Genomic DNA, 7,820 nt, shown 5'->3' with positions numbered 1-7,820 from the left:
CCTACGGCGGCCGCGAAGAGACCACAAACCGGGAAGGCACCAGGGGAACCACAACTCCCAGGAGGCAGCGGGCCCTGAAGGGTGGGGCATGAGCCGGTAGTGCCCGCTGATTGGCTGTTCCCTGTCCAGGAGGGGCGGGACAGAGCCGTTGCTTGGGCAACACTCTAAGCCATCTTTGGGAGGACCCGGAACCTGAGTTTTGTTGTTATTTCTGTTTAAAGCGGTGGTTTCCAACGTTTTTGCCACCAGGGAGCGGTTTCGAAGACATTTTTTCCATCGGGGCGGAGGAGGAGGAAGATGGGTTGGGTTTTCCTCACTACTTACCTCTTTCTGTGTAGCTGGGTTCCCAACAGACCACAACGGGCAGGAGTAGTGGCCCAGGGGGTTGGGGACCCCTGGTTTAAGGAATAGTCCCCGAATAATTGGGCTTCTTAGGTGGCTCAGTGGTAAAAACTCCACCTGCCAATGCAGGAGACACGGGTTCCATCCCCGGGTGGGGACGTTCCCCTGGAGGAGGAAATGGCCACCCACTCCAGTATTCTTACCTGGAAAATTCCATGGACAGAGGAGTCTGGGGGCCTTACAGTCCACGGAGTCGCAAAGAGTCAGGCATGACTGAGCACTCACGCATGCCAAATAATTAGGACAGCATTCCGCAATTTACAAATTCCTGTCCATCTTCATTGATCCAATGATAGCTTTGGGGAGGTAACTATTACTATCTCCAGTTTATCGGGAGGAAACTGAGGTTCAGAAGGTAAATAAAGTTGCCCAAAGACACATCACGAATATCAGAGACACTGGAATGACCCCAGGCCCATCTGACTCCAAGTCCCAAAGCCAAGGATGAGCTGCATCACGGTGTTTCCTAAACTTTACCCTTATACACTCTTTCTGGCCTCTGTTTACCCACTAGTTTCCAAGGCCAGAAGTGGAGTGGGATGGGAAGAGCAATGATAATTGGAATAAAATACTCCCTGGAGCCTGAAACGTCTCCGCCCTAGTCTCCAGACAGATCCCACTCAGGGGTGAGCAAGCCAGAGCTTTAGAATCAGACCTGAAAGGTATGCCCCACCTTATCATTCGGGTGGAGAAACTGAGGTCAGGGGAGGGAGTGTCTATTCTGGGATCAGCTGGTATGTGAAGGATGATAATAGGAATAAGTGGTGTAACTTTCCTTCAAGCTGCAATCCTATCTAATACAAAAGCCTTGAGGCAAGAACAATTGTGGATAAACTGTTGGAATTGGAGCAGTGTTTGGGAGAGAGATGGTTGTTGTTCAGTTGCTATGTTGTGTCCCACTCTTTCTGACATGGACTGCATCACACCAGCCTCCCCTGTGATGCTATCTAACCAACTCATTCTCTGTCACTCCTTCCTGTCTCCAATCTTTCCCAGCATCAGGGTCTTTTCCAATGTCACCTCTTTGCATCAGGTGTCTGAGGTGTCGGAGCTTCAGCTTCAGCATCAGTGCTTCCAATGAATATTCAGGGTTGATTCCCTTTGGAATTGACTGGTTTGATCTCCTTGCAGTCCAAGAGACTCAGTGGCGTCTCCTTCAGCACCACAGTGCAAAAGCATCAGTTCTTTAGCACTCAGCCTTCTTTATGGTCCCACTCTCGCATCCATACATGACTACTGGAAAAACCAAAGGTTTGACTAGACAGACCTTTGTTGGCAAAGTGATTTCTCTGCTTTTTTAATAATCTAGGCTTGTCATAGCTTTCCTTCCAAGGAGCAAGTGTCTTTTAATTTCATGGCTGCAGTCACTGTCCACAGTGATTTGGGAGCCCAAGAAAAGAAAATGTGTCACTGCTTCTACTTTTTCCCCTATTTGTCATGAAGAGATGTGACCAGATGTCATGATCTTAGTTTTTTTAATGTTGAATTTTAAGCCAGCTTTTTCACTCTGCTCTTTCACCCTCATCAAGAGGCTCTTTAGTTCCTCTTCGCTTTCTGCCATTAGAGGGGTATCATCTGCATATCTGAGGTTATTTATATTTCTCCTGACAATCTTGATTCCAGCTTGTGATTCATCCAGCCTGGCATTTTGCATGATGTACTCTACATAGAAGTTAAATAAGTAGGGTGACAATATGTAGCCTTGACGTACTACTTTCCCAGTCTGTTGTTCCATGTCTGGTTCTAACTGTTGCTTCTTGATCCACCTATAGGTTTCTCAGGAGACAAGTAAGATGGTCTGGTATTCCTGTCTCTTTAAGAATTTTCCACAGTTTTTGTAATCCACACAGTCAAAGCTTCCCTTGTAGCTCAGTCAGTAAAGAGTCTGCCTGCAATGCAGGAGACCCAGTTCGATCCCTGGGTTGGGAAGATTCCCCTGGAGAAGGAAATGGCAACTCACTCCAGTATTCTTGCTTGGAGAATCCCATGGACAGAGGAGCCTGGCAGGCTATAGTCTATGGAGTCGCAAGAATTGGACACGATTGAGTGACTAAGCACACACACAGTCAAAGGCTTTAGTGTAGTCAATGAAGCAGAAGTAGATGTTTTTCTGGAATTTCCTTGCTTTCTCTATGAGCCACGAATGTTGACGATTTGATTTCTGGTTTCTCTGCCTTTTCTAAACCTAGCTTGTACAGCAACTTGTATATCTGGAAGTTCTTGGTTCACATGCTGCTGAAGCCTAGCTTGAACGATTTTGAGCATTACCTTACTAGCATGTGAAATATGTGCAATTGTACAGCACTTTGAACATTCTTCGGCATTGCTCTTCTTTGGGATTAGAATGAAAACTGACCTTTTCCAGTCCTGTGGCCACTGCTGAGTTTTCCAAATGTGCTGATGTATTGAGTGCAGCACTTTAACAGCATCATCTTTTAGGATTTTAAATAGCTTAGCTGAATTCCATCACCTCCACTAGCTGGTTCATAGTAATGCTTCCTAAGGTCCACTTGACTTCACACTCCAGGATGTCTGGCTCTAGGTGAGTGACCACACCATCGTGGCTATCCAGACCATTAAGACCTTTTTTGTATAGTTCTCTGTGGCATAAGTAGTTGGGTCATAGATTTGGGTTACCATGATGTTGAATGGTTTGTCTTGGAAACAAACTGAAATCATTCTGTCATTTTTGAGATTGCACCCAAGTACTGCATTTTGAACTATTTTGTTGACTATGAGGGCTACTCCATTTCTTCTAAGGGATTCTTGCCCACAGTCGTAGATTTAATGGTCATCCGAGTTAAATGCACCCATTCCTGTCCATTTTAGTTCACTGATTGCTGAAACATCGATGTTCACTCTTGCCATCTCTGGCTTGACCACTTCCAATTTACCTTGATTCAGGTAACTAACATTCCAGGTTCCTGTGCAATATTGTTCCTTACAGCATTGGACTTTACTTTCATCACCAGACACATCCACAGTTAAGCATCATTTCCTGTTTGGCCCAGCTGCTTCATTCTTTTTGGAGCTTAGTAATTGCCCTCCCCTCTTCCCCAGTAGCATATTGGACACCTTCCAACCTAGGGGGTTGGGACTCATCTTCTGGTATCATATCTTTTTGCCTTTTTTGTTGATGGGGTTCTCAAGAATACTGAAGTGAGCTGCCATTTCCTCCTCCAATGGACTGCATTTTGTCAGAACTCTCCATCCTGACCCATCCATCTTGAGTGGCACAGCACAGCACGGCTCACAGCTTCACTGAGTTGTGCAAGCCCCTTCGCCATGACAAGGCTGTGATCTGTGAAGCAGTGGGAGAGAGAGACAAAGCTGGAAGGGTGTTCAGGGGTCACACTACAGCTGGCCTTGGGGCCTCAGCTCAAGCCAACACCTATCCCCAGATGCTCAGACCTCAGTCTCCCCAGTGTCAGTGTCGAGAGTGGAGGCTGAACCTGAACTTTAAAGGGGCCTTACTCCCAGGTCTGGGAGCTCTTAACAGCACATTCCAGACGCAGCTGCCCACGCGGGCCTGTGCGACGTGATGCCACCGGCTGGGAATGTTTTCAACAGATGGCAGCGTCCTCTGGAACCCACCCATTCCACCCCAATATGCCCTGGGGGGCCGTGACCTCAGAAGTGACTCACACCTGGGGTTGCCTTCCTGGTCTCAAGCGGGGTATGCTGAGTCAGCTGGACCCCCCCCCCCCCCCCCGCACTCCCTGAGACCTAAAGACAGCCGCTTACATCCCCACAGGCTGGCAGTGCAAGGAGCCTGGGCTGGAAGCCAAGACTTCTGAATTCTTTTGCCTCAGTTTTCTCTTCTGTTCACTGGGACATCACATGCCCTAAAGCAGTGTCTCCTCACAAGCCAGCTCTTCTCTCAGTTTCTGCTCAGTTTCTGCCTCTCAGTTGCACTCAGGTTCTGAGTGGGGGTGGTCTCTTTTGGTGCCACCTGTGTGTCACCATATCATGGCTCGCAGGCTGGGGTCCTGCTGCTCTGAGACCTTGTCACATGGTCTCTTCTCTTTGTATTTCTTCTTCAGCTGTCAGTGAGTCAGTGTGTGGCTCTGGTTTTCCACTCCGGATGGGGATATCACGTTTCCTTGTAAAACTGAAGCAAGAAAATATGAATAACCCATGAGACAGGTGGAGACAGATGCCCTTAAGAGAGGGACGTGGTGTCGAGATGTTGTGGCTTAGGCAAGACTACATTTCAGAAGCTGTTCATGTATGCCAGTGAACATACTAAAGAGATGCCAAAACATCTCACCCAGATCAAACAAAGAGATGGTCAGATGAGTTTAGGCTGTGGCACTCTCTATGAGACTTCAGTAGTGTTGAAAGGAAGGAGAGGGATAACTTGGGAGATTAGAATTGACATATACACACTGCTATATATAAAATAGATAACTGAGAGGTCCCTGGTGGTCCCAGAAATCTTCCTGCCAGTGTAGGGGACATGGATTTGATTCCTGGTTGGGGAAGATCCCTTGAGCAACTAAGCCCATCTGCCACTTTGGGCTATTGAGCCTCTGCTCTGTAGCCTGTACTCTGCAATAAGAGAAGCTACCATGATGAGAAGCCCGCACGCCACCACAGAGTAGCCCCACTTCCAGCAACAAAGAGCCAGCAGAGTTAAAAAAGAAAAAAAAAAGGGGGGGGGATAACTAATGGGACTTCTCTGGAGGTTTAGAGGTTAACGTTTCAAGTTTCCACTGCAGGAGGCATGTGTTCGATCCCTGATAGGGGAATAAGATCCCACATGCTGCACAGCGTGGCCAAAAAGGTAAAAATAGTTTTAAAATAAATAATGAATAACTAAAATAGATAACTAATAAGGACCTACTGCATAGCTCAGGGAACTCTACTCAATACTCTGTAATGACCTATATGGGAAAAAAAATGTAAAAAAGAGTGGATGTGTGTATACGTATAACCAATTCACTTTGCTGTACCCTAGAAACTAACACAATATTGTAAATCAACTACACTTCAATAAACAATTAATTAAAAAATGAAGACGTGTTGAGAAAGGCAAGGGCAACTCTCTAGATGAAAGGGTATGGCATCACATTCTCTGGGCCACTGTAACAAATGACCACAAACTTGGTATCTCAAACAACAGATATGTCTTTTCTCATATTTCTGAAGACAAGACATTCAGAACTAGCATCACTGGGATGAAATGAGGGTGTGGGCAAAGCCGTGACTTGTTCGGAGGTGCCCGGGGAAGGTCCTTCCTGCTTCTTCCAGCTTCTGGAGCCCCAGGCATCCTGAGCTGGTGGTGGCCTCCCTCCAGCCTCTGCCTTTTTTGTCACTGGCCTCTGCTCTGAGTCTGTGTCTCTCATAAGGATACTTGCAGCTGCATTTAGGGCCCCTGAGGACAATCTCCTTGTCTGAAGACCTTCATTTAATGGCAGCTGCCAAGACTCTTTCCAAATAAGGTCAAATCCACAGGTTCCGGGGGTTAGAATATAGACATGTTTTTGTGGATCTTTATTCATTCAGTCACAGAGACAAAGGGGAAGGGAGGGCCCTGCATGTGCCCCACCTGGATTTGGGATGAGAAAAAAAGGTGCTGGAGGATGTCACAGTGACAAGAGGGGACACTGGAGCATAGATGAGGGATGATGTTGCAGCCTGGCTTCTGTGGAGGACCTCAGGGTTCAAGGCTCATTTGGGAATTCCCTGGTAGTCCAGTGGTTAGGACTTGGCTCTTTCACTGCGGAGGGCCCAGGTTCAGGGAACTAAAATCTCACAAGCTGTGCAGCCTGACCAAAAGGGAAAAAAAAAAAAAAAAAAGGCAAAACAATTGAACCAATAGACTTAAGGGTGAAGCAGCCGAATGTCAGAGGCTGCCTCTTGAACAGCCATGTACATAAACAGACCACAGGTGTGTATTTTTCCTGGTAAAACATGGAACACTGCACACATCAAAAATACAGTTCAATTAATTTTCCAGAACACAGGGTGTTCCAGAGAAGACCCAACCCCTGAAACCCTCTCACATCCCCCATCACTGCCCTCAAGGATGACAGCCTTTGGACAGTTCTCACGGTGGGTGGGTTGGTTTTCTAGACTGTCCCACAGACAGACCTCTGCTATGTCCAACTTCTTCTTGTTCTGAAAGTCATCCACGTTGTTGTGTGTTCAGGGTGTTACTCTTTTTTCATGGCTGCATGGTGTGATTTTGCTGCAGTGTATATATCCATCCTCCAGCTGATGGAAATAAATAATATGAAGAATTGAGAACTCCCAGAACAGGGCGTTCATTGTGCTGCTCTTGTAACTTGTCCATAGGCTTGACGTCTTCCAGAAAAGCACAGCAACACACCACTGTACCCTGCTGGGATGGCTGCAGTCAAAACCATGGCCCATAACAGCTGCCAGTGAAGAGGTGGGGACACTGGAGCCCTTGTGCACAGCTGGTGGGAATGTAAGATGGGGCAGCTGCTGTGGAATAAGGCCCTCAAAAAGCCAACCAGGGACTTTCTTGGTGGTCCAGTAGTTGAGAATCTGCCTTCCAATGCAGGGGATATGGGTTTGATTCCTCCTTAGGGAACTAAGACCTCACATGCTGCAGGGCAACAAGGCCTGTGTGCCGCCACTAGAGAAGCCTGCCTGCCACAACTAAGACCCTAGGTAGGCAAATAAATTAATTATTTAATTTTTAAAAAAGAAGCCAACCACAGAATCACCATATAACCCAGCAGCTCCACTCCTGGGTACCTGCATGAGAGAAATGGAGACTTGTGTTCACACATAAACTTGTACATGAATGTCCACAGCAGCACAATTCACAACAGCCAAAATGTGGAAACAACCTCAAATCCATCTATAGATGATCGATAGAATATGGTCCTTTCACACAGGGAGCATCACTTGGTCATGAAAAGAAGAGATGCCCTGACACCCACTACCACATGGATGGACTTTGAGAACACGATGCTCAGTGAGAGAAGCGGACATAGAAGGACACACAGGGTGTGATTCCACTCATGGGAAACGTCTGGAACAGGTAGATCCACAGACAGAGAAATTGGGTTGTCAGGGGCTGCGGGAGGGGGTGGGAGTGCTGCTGATGAGAACAGGGCTTCTCTTTGGGAGATGGAATGTTCTGGAATTAGAGCTAAGCATCAACAACTCTGTGCTAAAAGCACTAATTGCAGTTTCCTGGGTGAACTGTGTGATGTGTGAACTCTGTCTCAGTGATGCTGTTGTTAGAAGCACCTGGAGCACAGCTGTCTTTCCAGGCATGTTCCCCTCAACCCTGGTCACACAGAGTCCTGGATCTTGTCCTCCTGGCAGGTTGGGGTTGGGACAGTCTAGGAAGGGAAGACCAAGCTCCTGGTGGGCCGGGACTGAAGGTGTCATTCGGAGGACCAGCAAGGTCATGGACTATCTCATCCATCCTTCTG

The sequence above is a fragment of the Bubalus bubalis genome, chromosome 9, assembly GCF_019923935.1.
Source record: "Bubalus bubalis isolate 160015118507 breed Murrah chromosome 9, NDDB_SH_1, whole genome shotgun sequence".
Taxonomy (NCBI): Eukaryota; Metazoa; Chordata; class Mammalia; order Artiodactyla; family Bovidae; genus Bubalus; species Bubalus bubalis.
Note: the sequence above shows the minus strand (reverse complement) of the source record.